The sequence below is a fragment of the Ammodytes marinus genome (assembly GCF_949987685.1).
Source record: "Ammodytes marinus genome assembly, chromosome: 9".
Lineage (NCBI taxonomy): Eukaryota > Metazoa > Chordata > Actinopteri > Uranoscopiformes > Ammodytidae > Ammodytes > Ammodytes marinus.
The window spans coordinates 20993532-21011373 of NC_137213.1; positions in this window are offsets into that span (position 1 = coordinate 20993532).

Sequence of the window (17842 nt, forward strand, 5' to 3'; positions counted from 1 at the left end):
TAGCTAACTCTTGCCTTGCAAAAGAACATCCACAATAAATCAGGCATGTTTGCATTTGCAACACAGGAGAGAGAGAAAGAGAGAGAGTGTCTGATATTTAACTTCATTAACATGCTAAATGTATGAATATAATTTGTTCCGGTTCAGTTTCCAGAGTTGCATGTCCAAGAGTGGCATGATAACCGAAAAGAGAAGAATGTGCAGAAATTCAGGTTGCACACATAATCCTCCCAATTTAATACGTTGTTAAGCTCTACAAGCAATTTAAATAGGGTTTTCAAATTAGCACAACCACTAGTTTTATTTCACCTGTAAAACATTTCTTTTTATTTTATTAAAAGAATTACAGTGTTTCTGACATTTTGAGTCTGTTTATTTCAGAAGCTTGGAAACTCTTCGAGGTACAACCAGCGTAAAAACAGCATGCCTGAAAAACATCTACTTGTCATTTTTACAATTTTTTTACAGATAAAACAATGAAGTACAACATGTTCATTGGGGAACTGTAAAGGGGTTGCTATGTTGTTGGCTGCTTCAGTATGCAGATTGACAGTTGGTAAGGAAGTAAATATTGATCTATTATTTTCTGTCATTTTGTCTTTCCAGGTAGTAATACTACTCCTGCTACTTCTCCCTACTTTATAACAACAACATACTGTATTGCATATGGAAAAGAGTCCCCAGTTCTTTTGTGTGGCTTTAATCAACGATCTGGAGATAAGAGTTCTTCAAAGCTTTTCAAAGCTAATCTGTGATTTTGGGAAACACAGATAAAATGCTCAATTAATGGAAGCTGTATCTCATTTTGGCTGGTGAGGAAAGGTTGCTTAAGGTTTTCAGAGTCGTTCGCCCCAATCACACATTTGTGAAGAAGAGGAGAAAAGAAATGAGAGAGCAAGAGCGGCAGAGCAGAAAAGCAGAAGAGGAGAGGAGAGGAATTAAAACCCAGCATTGTTTTATAAATTACAGAACTAAAAGAATAAATGGACCCAATCTGGCTGCACTTGCACGTTAGAATAGTTGCCCATCCAAAAAAGCCTGTGCATTCCCAAATCACTTTTGTCCGTCTCGAAAACCCTGCGGATGCTCCACTTGTACAGCAGATGCACACGACCAAAGGATGTGAGGCATGAAAGCAATGGGAAATTCATTACATATTCCTACCCCCCTCCGTTCGCCATAATCACCACAATTAGCAGACATCTGCAGTGACTCCAAAGCTGGGAGTGTATTCAGGCAATCAGAGCAGCTTCAGCGACTACACTGACTGCAGCCCCCTTTGCGATGGGCCTCATCCTAAAGGGAAGCATTCCATTAGAAACTCTGTGATTAATTGAGACAGAGAATTTGCTCCCGGCGTCGCGCAAGGCTCAAACCCAACAGGAGGCTTCCGTGATGGCAGAGTAGTTCGCGGGGTTGGTGGAGGTGGTCCAGAGTTGCCAGAGATTGTGCCATACTGTTGATGATGTGAGATAAGTCGCTCACAGTGTGGTTCTCAATTAGTGGTGTGACAACAGTTACCAGACAACCGTTAATAGGAAGATGTTCTGACCTATCAAATAAACAAAACCTGTGTGAGTCTAATGATAATCCAGATAGTATAGCTACTTACGTTTGGAGGCAAAATGAAAAAAAGGGATGAGTGTTCATCGCCATCGCTGACATCCCCTGGTTCTCTGTCCGAAACTCTTGATATCTGGATTTCCAAATAATACAAATAACTGCAGCCTTATGGTTGGGTAAGAGTGGTCTATGTTTGGTTAGCTTGTAGATGAATTTATCTTGTATCTATTTGATGATAATAATAATAATAATAATAATAATAATAATAATAATAATAATAATAATAATAATAATAATAATAATAATAATAATAATAATAATAATAATAATAATAATAGTAATAATAATAATAGTAATAATAATAATAATAATAATGGGCTGTCAGAATTATGTGCAGTCCCGTGACAGGGTTGAACATTTAGCTCTGTCCATATGTGGCAACATCCACCCAACGGATTAATGAGCTTTAGAGGTTATGTTTAGATTTTGTTACTTCTAGACATAGCAAAGCTAGCTAGCTGTCTGCCCGTTTCCAGGTGCGGTTCCATTCTCTGTGCCAAGCTAAGCTAAAAAGCTGCTAGTTGTACCTTCATAGTCACTGTATGGACATGAGAGCTGTCAAAATGTAGACAAGAAGGTGAAAAAGGGTATTTCCTAAAACGTCAACATATTTATTTAAAAACGTTTCTGACTAGATAATTCTCCAAAGCGTTGAGTGGCCTACATGTCATCCATCTTCAGAGGTTGACAGCAAGTTAGACAGCTCATGACTGAAGCAGTTGGAGATGTCACTCTTACTAGCACAGTATGGCACAACCATGGTTTTAAGCCTCAGCTTAATACGTTGTCATGGAAATCAACAGAAGCACAAATGGACACTCTCCATTTGTGTTGAGTCCAGGGTTGACTTGTGTCCGGATCACACACACGTATGGACGTAGGCCTAAGTGTAAATACGCACACATCAGTCTGGCTTACACAGGCACTGCTGTCTTCTGCAAAAACATTAACTTTTTATAAACTAAACAGACTAACACAATGTCAAATTGATGAAAACACATTTTGGGGTTTAACAGATTTGTGTTGAGCAGTTTTCATTCGCAAAAGCAGTCGACTAATTTTTGGTACAACTTTCTGCTACCCTCTAAATTGTTTTTAATTAATGATTTTATTAATGCAAACATTTTCTTAACACTTTGGTGGCAGTTGAGTTAGTTGGTTTAAAGACATCATCATGGTGGAGTGGAATGGGAACCAAAGTAGAAAAACTCCAACATGGTGTTTCAGGCTACACCTCATTAACTTCTTGTTTGACTTTTGTGATAAACCTCTTGAAATATTTAGGCTATCTGCGATGGGCTGAATCTAAGAAGCACAAGTAAGGAAGACTTAAAGTCAGCGAACTGACCCATAATTTCATTTTACAACAAGATTTAAAGTGTAACCCTTATGAGCTACTGGTCTTACCAGACCAAGTTGCTAAGGAATTCATACTTAAACGCACAATATGTAATATTCCACTGCTGGGGGGCTCACGATCAATACAATAACCAAAGACGGAGTTTGATGACGTCATGAATCAAGGGTTCAGATTCGACGAGAGAATATGAAGTGGAGGGCAAGGCATAACCGCGGTCCATCACGATGGCGCATTTAAAAACTAATACATTTTCTCATTATAGTGACTTTCTCGAATGTTCAGGAAGAAGAATGGGTGAGTGAAACGTTGTGTTACTTTATTAAAATGATTAATTTCTCTGATTTTGAAAATTGGTAGAAAAATGTGTGATGTGTTAAGTAGGCTAATACACCTCAGAAGAATATTTAACATTGGTTATGTCATTTTGTGAAGTTTAATTGCAAAATCAATATTTCACCTTTAAGAAAAACAATGTTATTTATTCTTTCAACTGCTATACACTGTAAAAGGGGATTTGGGGTTTAGGTCTGCTGGACTAGTGTTATCATGCTCCCGGCTGTTATAACTAAGTAAACCGAGTAACAACAACATAAACTGTCAAATAAAGGCAGATACCGATGATCTGCGAAATGGCAAATATCGGCCCAGATAATCAGCCAGGTCGACCCCTAATATTTATGCAAGCTTTGTATTGAACTTGTTTTGGAGAAATTTGTAATCTTGGTAATATAAATTGGAAAACAATCATATTTCTTGTTGAGCCAACTTACTGTATATGAACGCAAGTAACTTGGTTATATAATTTGAAAATAATTAGTATTTTGTAGTGAGCCAATTTGATTCGCAGTTGCAAAAACATGATCATCTAAGTTCACCCAACATCTTTTAAAGTTCTCCTAAATTCTCCTTTTTATTTCAGATTCTTTGACACAATAAATTGATTCAACAAACACTATGTTGGATCAACACATTTCTTTGAGTGTAGTAGACGTGACACACTATATTCTGACTAAACAACAAGATGACAGAACTCAGTCAAGTTGAGTCAAGTGACAGTGTAGTATGCTTCAGTTGTGTATTGTTACAATAGGCTAATTACTTATACTTAATAAAGCAGCTATAAGCCATAAGGTCATTTGTATTTCAATTGTATGAAGTGTTAATCATTTCTTCTTGACAATGAAACAGTAAAACATGTTACTAATCCATAAATTAATAGATGCTTGTGAGTTCTTCACTTTCTTATAATCCATCATGTCTGAGGAGATATGTATGTTAATAAGCGGTTAAGAAATGTCTCCTATTTCAGAGGGCAAGTGGTCCATCTAATCTATTTTATGGGTGGTTTATCCCACAGTGTTGATACATTATTTATTATCCATGCATAGGTTACAGTTTATAGAGCTGTTTAAAGGCTGCCTTATCAGAAGGTTGTGGCAAAATCTTTAAACCCATGGAGAACCAACTGTATGACCCTTCAATTTGAATTCAAATTAAAACACCAAATATGGGATGATAAGGTTTTCACATGATAGCAGTCTCACACATAGACTCCCACACGGCTAGATTTGTGAAAGAGCTGTGATTGAAGCTGCAGCTAAAATTAAGAGGAAAGAGAGATTAGAAGCTTAAAGGAAATCAAGCCAAGGCTGTGTTGCATTGCTCTCATTTGGATGTTTGAAATTAGACTGAAAAACTCAAGGTGCCATACTTCTGAGAGCATCATTCCCACCAGTTATGCAAATTAGCCTTCGGATTCACACAATAATCAGATGATGTGCTGCTTTGTTGGGATTCAGGCGTCCTATTTTTGTCAGTTTAACGCAGACAAGAGCAGAGCGGCTTCCAAAAAAAAAATAGAAAAAATTAGCCAATTTGTGGTCAGCGGCCTCTTGACTGTTGTTAAATTGTAGAGTCACAATGAAATGGGTGTGATTGTCCACTTGGTGCTTCCTCCCTCTCGGTGCTTCCTCCCTCTCGGCCCAAGGGTCTGGGCCCAATAAAGGCATGTGTGGTGTAGCACAGACAGACTGCCTTTCTGCAGTGTGGAGAAATGTGTTCAATCACCATGGCTACCGGTCAGAGAAGAGCCCCCGCTGTGGTTATTAGGATTTCTCTGTCTGCTCACACACCGGCTCAGTATACAGGTTAACCACTCACAGTCTGCATTGTGTATGTCAATCTGTATGTTTTCAGAAGGCCTGCAGGGGTCAAGGGTGATTTAGCATTATAATTGCTCGTGGTGGATTTTTTCAATTCTCCAAAGCATCATCTCTTGAAAAAACGTTGAAAACTGTGGACTGCCCCCTTACTCCACGGCCTCCCGACAGTAGCGCCGACGTGAGAAGGGGAACATGAGAAAGCTTTGAGCAGTATTGATTCAGCTGAGTACTCTCGCAGCGAGTACCAGAGGATCTGAAGAGAGAATTATCCATGCACCATTTCCTCCCCTACTCCTGCATGGAGAATTCTGCAGTTCCAGCTTTATTGTAGCCTACATACAGCAGAAACACACAAACACATGGGTCCCTCTACACAGGGACACACATGGAGAACGTCAAGTGCCTACACCCATACTTCAATTGAGGTCTTATGTTGCAAAATGAATAATGGTTTGATTTATTTATAGTTGCTCCCTTCCATCTGGTTAATGCAACATATTTCATTTTTTGTTGTTTTCTCATTTTCATCTTAAAATAGGACAGTCAATCGTACAATGAAAAAAGCTAAAAAGAGAAATGCACTGCCCACACAGTGGACATTTGAGGGTGAACTCTATGTCACATAGTTGTTTTCCAATAGGAAATTCCCATAGTGGCTCATGCCACTGATCCCAGATCCCTATATTAACTCTTGAGTTAACGCAAGTGCTCCAATTTGACTGTTCACATGAAGAGATTATTGGAAAACCATAAAGTGGAGTGTGGATAAATCCACAGATGAAACTTGAATGTTTTGAGAGACTGGGCATTGTCTGCATATGCCGCTTTGCCCCGAGTGTATCCCCCTCCTCTGCTCCCCACCCGCTTTCTCCTGAATAATACACGACACTCTCCCTCCTTCGCTTGCCCTGCCGTCCAATGGCAGACGCGCATTTTTATCAAACTATCTCCTCTGAGCCAATCCCTGTCCTCCCGGTGATCCCTGTTAACCGGATACCCTCCCTCCAGCCTCTCAAACAGTCGTAATCTGTGGATCGGTGAGGCAGGCGCTTCAGTCGGCGCAGGGTCGGTCTCGGACGGAAGTGATGAGAATGAAAATAGCCAATACCCGCTGTGGCAGTCTAGAAGAAATCGCATCAGTCCACCTCGGCAGGACTGCAAAGTGAAGGAAAAACGTTGTAAGTATGCCATCATGTAAAATGCAAATAGCTTTGACCTGAAAACAGCCGTGTCTTCTTGAATCTGTGCAAACTGCTGATTTAGTTTAGGTTTAGAGTAAATGATGCTCCTTTAATTGGCTGCACGCACTTCTGTAGAGAAAGTATGGATATCCCGCTGAATAGCCTACGAGTGCGCATGGAATTGATGTGAAACTGTGACATTAAATGTGATGGGGTCTGGGTTGGCGCTCAGCACTAAAAAGGCGTCTCCAAAATGAGCGCCTGTGAAAACATGCCAGCGGATAAATTGAAGAAGAAGAAAAAAGAAAAAGCCTTTTTTTCATCAGTCATTCCATTAGGGCATTCGTGGAACACGAGGGGAAAACGGAATTCTCCATGGTTCAGCGCAACCTTTTTGTGCACGCTACAACTTTTACGATGCTTCGCCGAGACGCATCGATGGTACACAGTGTACAGACAAATGATACCGCTTCCGTTTGCCTTGAAAGTTTTGAGCGATACGCTTACAAGGCTACTACACAGCCGGTGCAGCCCAGAGGGATCAGGCGGGCAGGAGCCTCCCTCCCAAAACAATATAAGTTGATTCATTTCACTCACCAGACAGTCTCCTGTTTCTATTACGCCTACATGGAAGTCAGCAGAACACTGATAAATGGTGGCTATTATTTTTCAGCTGAACAATGCGCGCCAGCTTTGTGTGGACCATCTGTCATTATATCGACATTACGGCAGCCCCAGCCCTCCCCCCTCGCCGCCCCCAAAAGAATCCGAGCGAGACACCTGAAGAGCAGAAAACAGACAGCAATCATTCAGAGCCGCCACCCCGTCTCTCGCCCAGCCGTGACTCATGATGATGTGATCCGTCTGTGTGGATGGATGGATGCGTGCGTAACGTAGCCAGAACAAATGCATAGGCACTGGAACAAACTGGTGCTATAAGAGTATTTTCATGTTTCGCACAGAGGTGCAATGTAAGTTATTATTATTATTATTATTATTATTATTATTATTATTATTATTATTATTATTATTATTATTATTATTATTATTATTATTATTATTATTATTATTATTATTATTTATTTATTTTCAAATGCAGAAAGGAATGAGAACGATGCAAACATTGCTTTGCGCATCCTGAATTCTCGGAAACTGTGTTAGCTCATCTGACTTCCTCCCAGAATTTGGGCCTCCAGCAGCACAGGGCAAAAAAACAAAAAAAAAAAAAACAGCCAGCCTGCTATTTTCAGGGTGGGCACTCAGAGAGGATGCACACACACTGACCAAATAAACACTCAGTGTCACACTCATGCGATGGCCCAATGTGCCACTCAGCTCTGAACCTCTCCAGGGGAGTTTAATGCAGCTGAAACAGTCTTTTTCTTTTTTTTTTGTTTAAGGGCACTTCAAAAGCAGCCGTGATTAGTCTTTCAGCGTGCATTGCCAAGCACTAATATGCCTTAAGGTTAATGAGGGAGTCTCCATAAATTATTCTCCCCTTTGGATATACTGTAGGTCTAGACGCTTTGTGCAGCAGTACATTTTACTGGCTATGGATTGTACGCAGGGTGCTTCAATGAAAAAACAAAATGCAAGGCTTTTTTTTTTTTTTTAAAGAAACACATTTACCCAAAGCTGACAGGCATGTAACTTTCTTATATTGTAGTCGAGATTGAAAAGATAAAAATCAGTGTGAAGTGTTAGGCTACATGGAGAGAGTGAGGCATAGGGAATGAGCAGTACTGATATATGCTCATGTGCGGTTTGATGGCCTCACTTCCGTCTCTCTCAGGGCTGAGTTACACATAATTCACTTTGGCGTCGTCCCTCATGAAGAGAAAAAAGCAGCGGATCTCCGAGTGCAGAATTAAAGCCTCTTGTGGGGCTTTAATTCAGTTTGGAGTAGTTGCTCTCAGAGAGACAGTCATCAGGGTGGGCTGAGTGAGTGGAGCAAAGCCGCATGTCTTCCTGCTACTGTTCTGCGGGCACACGGGCGGTTGGATGTTGCTTTATCCTATCTCCTGCTGGAACTGTGATCATTGTTCCAATAAAGCTCATTATCGCATCACTTCTCTCTTAGAGCACAATTCAAAATAAAGTGGCTACAAGGAACTTTCAGTTTTTTGTTGATTCTAGCAGCCTTTGGACAAAAGTAGTAGTGTTTTTACGACACCAGCGCCCAAGGGCATGCCAGCAGCTCATGCAATTGTTTACGAAGCGAGTGAAAGAGAGGCTGCAGGATGCATCGCCATGAGGTGATGTATTTATATGTGACTATGTACGGTACGATTAATAATGGTATGACAATGCGGAACCAGATTAAACTTTGATTGAGTACTGTTCATAAACACATAAGGTTCTGATCTGCCTGTTTTGTAAGTTCCTGTGGGGAGGGGGCGGAATAGTGCAAACAAATTAATAATAACTATATAAAATTAGCGCTTTTTTATGTCTGGTTTGTAACAGTTCCTTGTAAAAGTTCCTCGTGGGAGGTTCAAATAAAAGATATGAGGAACATGCAATGTTCAATTTGAGCATCAGGGAATCCCATCCCACTTCTCCCACTATCACATGACTCCCAGCAGACGGCCAGTTCGCTCCCTGCCGCCACCCAACACTGAACGCACAGATAGGGAAAGAAGAGGAATGCTTCCGCCTCATTTTTATGAATCATTAAAATACAATATGGCATTTTTTAAACATCATTACTTCTTGAGTCTTGTGAACAATGTAAAAAGACACCATACACAGAATAAGAGTTACACCAAAAGCCTAGGACCTTTTTATCCACATCAGAATATATTCCACAACTATGGATCGAAAGCAGCAAATCTTGCAGCAGCAGTTAACCACACATACATGCCTTGTGCTCGTGTGTTACAGGTAAATGAAGTCCAGGGTTCACTGAGTTCACGGCGGCGAGAACATGTGTCCATATGTGTTTGTTTGTGCTTCCCTGTGGGTGTGTGCGGGTTACGGTGTTGGATTAATGGAAAGGTTAAGTAAGGCAACCCTGCCTGAGGCATCGCAACATACTGCCCATCTAGATGAGTGGATGACCTACTGACCTCTCGTCTAGCCAAAGGCTCAGGTCTGCTCGGGTCAAGCCAAGTGGCTTTCAAGAGCCCATGACACTTGAACTCTAAGGAACCAAACGCGTTCTTTTAGTTAATTAGGAACTCTTTCATGGCTTGTGTGTGTGTGTGTGTGTGTGTGTGTGTGTGTGTGTGTGTGTGTTACAGGTAAAGATATAGGTTAAACAACAGAGAAGTAGAGGTTCAGGAAACTAGTTAAAACCCGTTAAACTCAGAACATCTGTTCTCTGGAATAATTTGATTTGGTTTGACGCTTCAAAGCTCCTTTTTATCCTGAAGTTCACGCTAAGACTTTTCATGAAATAATGAAAATATTCCAATGAGAGTTTTCCATTCAGGTCTGCCATTATAGTTCACTCTCAGCCTCCATCATGTGATGTTGCAGCTGCCGTGCGACCGCTTTAATCATCCAGTATGGCCACGGTGAGACAAAAAGACATCGCGTTAGGCCCCGGTCTTGTCACAGCTGAGAGAGAACAGCCTGTCTCAATTCTGCCACAACATGCTTCCCTATTGTATCGCCATGCAAGAAACTCCCCATGGAAATTTTGGAATCTTTCCCATTGTTCGTGAAGGAAAAGGGGGCTTTCATATGGAAGTGGGGAACGCCAGGAAATGACAGGCATTCTTTGTGGACTATTTGAAAATAAACTTGTGGGTCCTCGCTTCCCTCTCTACAGCTAGGCAAAAAGTAGAAATAAGAGAAGAGGATTACGGTCTTAACAATCCCTCAATGGCATATTCACTTTCTTACGTTTTTCCCCTGCCGCAATTTGTCCCCGAAAGTATATTTTATTATTCAGCGTGCTGGAGACGTGCCACCAGAGTTTCAGCTAAAGATCTTTTGTCAAGAGCTCTTTTTCTTCGCCGTTTCTTGAATTGTGCACATTCTTATTTTTCCTCCTTATTTGTCCTTATTTCGCCTTATCTATCCACCCCCGCCCCACACCTCCAGCTTTAAACACAACCCGGCTGCTTGAGCTCTGCTTTATGAGGTGTGACAGTGAGGTCTGGTTGCCGAGGCAGGCCGCACGGACTGGAACGTAAAGCTATGCATTCAGTCGGCTGCGGTCTGGGTTTTCGGGGAGGACTTAAACTCACTTCACCCCTATACAGTCCCTCTATACAGGAACTGCCTTCATTCTGCTGAGCTGGCAAGAAAGTGCAGAATGGGAAAGGGGGGCGGGCGGGGGGGAGAGAAAAAATACCCAAAAGTTAGACCTGCCTTTCGTAACCTCAGAGTTTTTAATGGCTTACATACAGTTGCTACCTTTCATTGAGGAAGAAAGAGGAGGACTGACGGGAAACTGAAAGAAGAGTTTAAACAGGTGGTCTAGATTGAAGTTTTCCAAAATCATTTATGACATTTCTTTCCTTCATTATCAAAAAATTCTAAAACATTTTTGTGTGTCTGTAGTTTGGTAGCAGCTGTTCATAGGCCTCTAGTTCTTCTTTTAAGATTTAATAAGAGGTTTTATTTTACAGGCTCTTCTGTCTTAGCTGGTCAGTCTCGCCATACCTTTAGATTAACACTCGCACCTTATCCCCCCTTCCTCTCCTTCTGTCTCTCCTCTTCCTCTTGTTGTTTTTCCCACCAGGCCGATGGTGGTTCCCAGGTATTTGCCCAGTGTAGCGTAGCCGAGAGGCTGGCTGTTCCGTCCTCTGTGAGACAAAGGCAGCGTGCATCAAGGAGAGGGATGAAAGGAAACGGGGCTGTGCAGCCACTCCTTTTTTACAATGGGAGACCTCCTTAGTTAGGTTGTAGAGCAAATAACCACCTTCTCTCTTCCCTTTTTTTCTCTCCTAACAAGCACTTAGACTGTGGGAGTGTGTCTCTATCTTTTTTTGTCGATGGGAGAGCGGTGCCGTGTGGGCAGACACATAGATGTGAAATTGTGTGTGCATGTAAAGAGGACTGGCGTCTTGTACGTCTACATCACAGGTTTTCAGTTTTTCTCTTCCTTACACCTGCTTAGTTTGAGCCGCCAGATGGTTGCTTCTCTTGTTAAAGAAGCTTCCTGTGTTTTAAGGTTCCTTTTCGTTGTGGTTTAAACTGTAAAGAGATGGTTTGGAAGAAAGAAGGGGGTGCATAAAGGAGACGTTTAATGGTATAAATGATTCTGGAGTAGTCCAGATTCATCAAATGGTCCAACAGTAAAGAATGTCAGTGAATGAAGGATGGATTACGATAGTTTTCAAATCCTTTTCTTATGTAACAGTGACAACACTACATTAATATTCTTCAAAATATACAATCTTAAAGAAAAGCAAATTGAGACTAGCAGCAGAATGTACTTAAGTCTTAAGTAAAAAAGTTAATATTTAAAATTTGTTAACATAGGTTTGAAATCCAATCCAAGTATATCTGCTATTGGACAGTTTAACTTGTGATTTTTGTTGTTTTTCATGTGTAGCTTTAGCAAAGACTTTCAAGGCACTTTTATTATTCAGTGGCACATTTCAACTGCCTTGTTATTCCCCGTTCACAGATGAGTTGAATTATACACACACACACACACACACACACACACACACAAACACACACTTGTATTTTGGGCGTCCCTGCTGCCGTATTTCTGTCTGTTCCAACCCACTGGCGCTTGGTCTAGTGTTATCATCTCGCGGCGGTAGTCAGGGGGAGGGAGCGGAAGCCGCAGGAGTATTTTACGGCTCCGGCTCCAGAGACAACCTGTTCTCGGGCACTTCTCCTCTGCCACGTTTTTATGACATCATAAATTCCTCCATTTCCTCTGACCAACCCTAGGTGGGTATAAAGGACATACCTGGCCAGTAATTGTCTGTCTGGACCTCTCATCCGTCCGTCTCATTCTCCTTTCTGGTGACTTCCTCCAGAGCCAGACTCTGAATGTACTCAGATGTGTTTAGATCTGCACGCTGGGCTGGACCAATAAAAACAGTGCTTTAATTGATGAGTGACAGGGCAAAGGAGGTTTTCTTGCTATTGTGGTCTTAAACGTCTTTTACTGCATCTTTGCTGGTCACTTTTGTCAGCGTGGAGGACAGTCAGCCTGGCACCCTCGTTTTGCAGGCCCTTTTGCGTGCATGTGCAGTTTTAGGTTGACAGCAGCAGCGCACTCTCAGACCTGTTAATACCTTTTGCTTGTAGTCTGAGGATGCAGAGCAGAAAAAAAGGGATTAAGAGAAGAAAGGGGTTTATTATTTATTATTAGAGGTTTATTTTGCGTGTGGGTTTGGTGGGGTGAAGAAGCCCTCAGGAACATTCAGCGTTCACATTGCTCTGATGCACGGCTGGGGCTCCTCCGGGAGGCTGGAACAATACACGCACCAGCATGACAACATTCCTTGGGGTTAAAAAGGTCAGGGGTGACCCCACCCTGCCAATCAGTCCCAAGGCACTAACTCTTCGCCTTTTTTGTTTTTGGTTTATGTCCTCGCACTTGTTGAACAGACTCTGCACCTTGTGTTACAATGTGCCCTTTGCTCTCTAATAGACTAAACTGGAGCATGGAGCACTTTGACTGTTTCATAATGTCTGTCCAGTCAGCTTTGGCTCAGGTATCAATAGTTTAAATGAACCATGTGGTTGCAGGGCAGGGTACCCTGTTTAATGATTTCAAGAGAAAGTTCCGCACATACATTTGCTAAAGGCCACAAAGACGTGCAATTTTAAGTTTGACTCTTCGGCCCGACGATATCCTTTTTTCCTCTTTAAATAATGCCTGCAGCCTTTGTTTCCTTAATATCCCGGCCAGATGTTTGGCAAGCCCAGATCTGTATATGCTAGAAAAAGAACCACCACAAAGCAGCCAAACTGTAATTACCCATATTTTCATTTAAATGGCCACTTTATATAATCAACCCTAACGGGTCAGATATTAGGCCGAGGGCACTGCAGGTCCTTAATGCTATATTTTTCCTCCCTTATGAAGAATTCTGTTTTTTTCTCCCTTTTTTTGGTGTGTGTGTTTATAGGTCCATGGTTTAAACACCAAAGTAAGTCTGAAGGCTGTCATTAAAGTCGAGGGCATGCATGTGTAGGCAAAGAGTGGCGTGTGAGGCAGGCGGACTGCAGGTCTGTTACTTATTACGAGTGAATGTACAGTATACACTGGAGTGGACATGCAGCTACATTAAAGCCTCGCCCACGGCCACATCAGACCACCCCAGAGACACACCACTGGCACTTCCTCCTCCGGCCTCATGCGCTCAGCCTTGAGGAGGAAGCACGTTTTGGGATTTCCGGAGGATGCACTGGACATCAATCGTCTGTTGAGACGGAAACTTTTTTTTTTTATCTAAAAGAAAATTAGATTGATCGTGAATTCATACAATGGATAGTCACATTGTCAGAAAAGGCAATGCTTTTTGTCAAAATCAATCCCCACTACATTCCTTCACCTCTGATCTGTTCTATTTGTATCTGCTTTTGTCTTACATCTGTAGGTGTTCACATTGGGCCTCCTGAAGCTGACTTCCACTCTCCGTGGATTGGAAGATCATTTCCATCAAGGTATAACCGCACCTCACCGTTAAAAAAACACCTCCGTAAAATCCTCCGTTTCTTAGCGGCGGCTGAATATTCAAAGTTTGCCACATTCTTTTGTCCGCTCCTTACCATGTGGCGTCATAGAAAGACGACCATAAACCTCTTGAATTTTTATCCTGCGCACTTAATCGGCTTACAGTAGAGGAAGGAGAATCTATTGCTCTCTATTAATGTGCAGTTAGAAATGAAAGCCTATCTGGCTGCAGCTGTGTAGGAACTCCGAAGATGGGGCTCAATTATTGTCAGGAACAAACGGAGGCCTTTTCATTTTGTCTAGCAGCTGACGCCTTTCCCCACCCACTCCTTCCAGAACCGCTTTTGACAGTAACATAGAGTGTCCCGCTCAGGCAAGAGCAAGCGCCCATGAGTGTTTCATAGCAGGAAGAAAGGGGAAACAAGTGAAGGGTTGTTGTTAGGCTATAGGGGAGGAAGGGCTCGGTTGTTTGCCATATGATGTAATTATCTGCTATTTCAAAAGATTATCTCTCTCCATCAATATAGTGTTTAAAAGTGTGTGTGTGTTTAATGTGTGTGTGAGTGTCTGCATGTGATTTGATCTCTGGTTTGTTCCCCCGCTGTAATGTTGAGACTCTGTGGCCTGCAGCTTGGCCCCCCATTTAAGCTGGGGTAAGCTATGATCTCCCTCCCATCTAACCCCAATCCCTCCCCCCATCCGTGATCCTACACCCACACACACATGCATATATATACACAGGGTCTCCCAACACAAAAGAAATATACAGCTGTAGAGAGCAGGGGTCTCTCAGAGGGCGCGACATTGAACTGGGGGGGGATTAAGAAGCAATGGCTGGCTGACACTGGGGTTGCCATGGCAAAGCCCCCATTTTCTCCTCTCCCTCAACCCCTCCGCCCATTTTTCATTTTAGGTCTCATTGTGGGGTGAGGTGCGTGCGTGTTTGTGTGGTTATGTGTGTGTGTGTGTGTGTGTGTGTGTGTGTGTGTGTGTGCGACACTGTGAAGGAGAAGGGAAAATGTAATATGGCTTATGAATTTAGTCTCTTATCTGAGCTGCTTTGCTTCACCCCGAGAGAGGAAAGAGACTTCTAGTTCAGAGCAGTTCAGAGTCAGGCACCAGTAGAAAAAAAAGAAACGAGCAGAGAAAGCTCTGAAAACAGGTTTTATTATTACGCAGGCAGTTAATAGCATTTGATGTTATTTACTAAGTGGTTGTAAATATTATACCACATTATTTGACAACCTACCGGCTAACAAATCCTTTTTACCATGATCGCACAAATACATTTGTACGGTTTTTGCATATTCATAAAGGACAGCAAGTATGCCGAGGCAATATTTCAAAATACCCAGCATACTCCTGAGACTAAAAACAAATTGTCTGTTTTATGACCTTCTGAATTATAGCCACAATAATGCGATGCATTACTCATCCATTGTAGCCAGTGTGTTATCACGCTAGCCTGACGTCGGCAGAGTAATGGATGCGGGTCTAGCCTGCTCAATGACATCAGCAGCCTTAAGTCGATGAAACGGGGCGATGAATGACCATAGATCAGCGTTCACCATTCTGACGTCAGCCCACCACCCCCCGGTCCGCGCTGCAGCACAGTGACACTACCGGCAGTTGTTTCCCAGCTATGGCCTGCTTCTGACAATGGGAGCTCTCAGCCTGGACTGCTCGCAAAAGCTTGGCTGCACAGTAGGACATCACGGCATTGTCCTCTAGACTAGATGCTCATAAGCACCATGCAGGCTCAAAGATAATTCTGTTACATTGTTCTGAGCAATGTCAAACTGCAGGGAAAGGTTTATTTGATTAATTATGTAAAATAAAATAAAATGTTTTGTGCGTGTGTTCTGGTTTAAGGGTCAGTTCCATCCAAATTACAAAATTCTTTCTTTACTAGTTTTCCATTTATCAATTTGCCTTCCTTCACTCCAAACCAATGTAGATTGTGATTGTAGTTTTCTGCATGGTCTGTGTAGCTAATTACATTGATAATGTAATTTCAATACTATATGAAAACAATTTTGTGGCAGATTTACAGAGGCAGTGATTTTGTTCATGGGTAGAAAAAATATGTTGCTGTTGAATGTCCATTCACTTATTTTATGTTGTGGTAATGTCAGAGACAGATATCAGAAAACCAAAATTTGCTGCATTGTTAGATAATAAGAAAATTACTTTTTTCTTTTAATTTTTAGGTGAACTGACCCTTTAAAGCCAAATATGCGGTGCAATATGAGTGCTAACAACTTCCTCTTCATCTGTGTTTGATCAGATGCTGTTGCGGCCAACTCTAAACTGAAGATGAAAGACTTCAAGCTTCTCTGATTCGCGAGGTGGTGGTAATGCAATAAAGCTGTTCCTCTCTGTTTATATTCCATCTTAAAACGCACTACATGATCGTGTGAACATAACCAGAGCAGTGTTTGCTCCGGGGACAGGAGACTCACTGTCCCCTGCCTGTCTGTCTGCCCCCCCCCCCTCCCTGTCTTTCAGCTTGGCTTGCCGTCAAAGCCTCTGTCACGCTTGCCTCGGTGAACATTCAACGCTGTCGGTGAGTTTGGTATGGATCACATAAAAACCATCGACCGTTGACTGTGCCCCGCGGCTCGCCCCGACAACGTCAAGAATGAGTGAAATTAAATAAAAATTCAGAAAATGAACAAAAGGGCGAGTGGGCGCATGCAAATCCAGAGGCAAAGACGCACGCATGTACTCAAAGTTAGGCTCTGTTTCCACTGTACCCAAAAGACCAAAGGTCACAATCAACATTCATTGCTGTCGCTGGGTTGGACTATGTGGAAAAGCTCAATGAACAATGAGTGCAACTGTGGCCCAGTTCTGCCTGGCTTCGTGTGTCAGCCAATCAGCCGACCGGATGTGAAACACTCTGATTTCTTTATTTATATACTTCTTGTTTTTCACTTCTATTTTCTCCTCTCTTCCTCCCTACCCGGCGCAAGGGAGTCTTCAGGGGGAAGAGGGAGAGAGAGAGAGAGATAGAGAGACACAAAAAGACTTCTGGCTGCATGCTTGTCCTCATCCTCCTCTTTTCTCCTCTAATTGGTGGTTATGTGTGCAGCTAGGGGGAAGGAAGCGGAGTGAATGTGTAATCTTTTGGAGTCTCTTCTCCTTTACATGTTTCATCCCTCTCTTTTTTGTTTGTCTAATTATATGCTGAGCCCAGTTAACTCTGTGTTAGCTGTCTAGTTCTGGCAAGAATGAAGGAGTGACAAAGAGAACAAAGGAAGTAAGAAACAAAAAATAGTGCAAAGATTACCACACAAGGAAACAAGGACATTGATTATGTATTTTTTTGTAATATTCTCATGGTGTTGCTGCGAATGTGCCCGCATTAAAAGCAATTTTCAAATGTTGAAGGAAGAAGATTGTTTTCAACTTTCTGATTGAGTGTCTCATTATCTGTGTTTTATGAGAGAGACTGTCTGGTTTCCTGCCTGACTGTGTGTGTGTGTGTGTGTGTGTGTGTACGTACGTATGCCGTGACAGAGGACCTGTCTGCTGATCTCGGAGTGCAATACGTTATTTTCTTTCTTTACTAAAGCAGCCCACCCCCTCATGGGAAAACACAGTCTATATAACCTTGTCTTGCTTCTGACTGTCCGGGAGACCGGCCACGCTGCTGCAATTTCTCATTGTGCCTGTCTGTACTAAGAACTCTCCGTTGCTGTGTTTTGCATCTGTACATTATATGGCTGTCTCATTAAATCAACTCAATAAAGTGCAGAATCAGAATCCATGCTAAGTGCCTGATGTGATTATTTATTGTGTTACTTGCATGCATATTACTTATATTCAGCTATGTTTCTCTCCAGAATATCCTTTCCAGCTCCATCTTCCTGTAGTCTCTCTATCACACTTCTGTAACACTATGTAGGCTACTCCT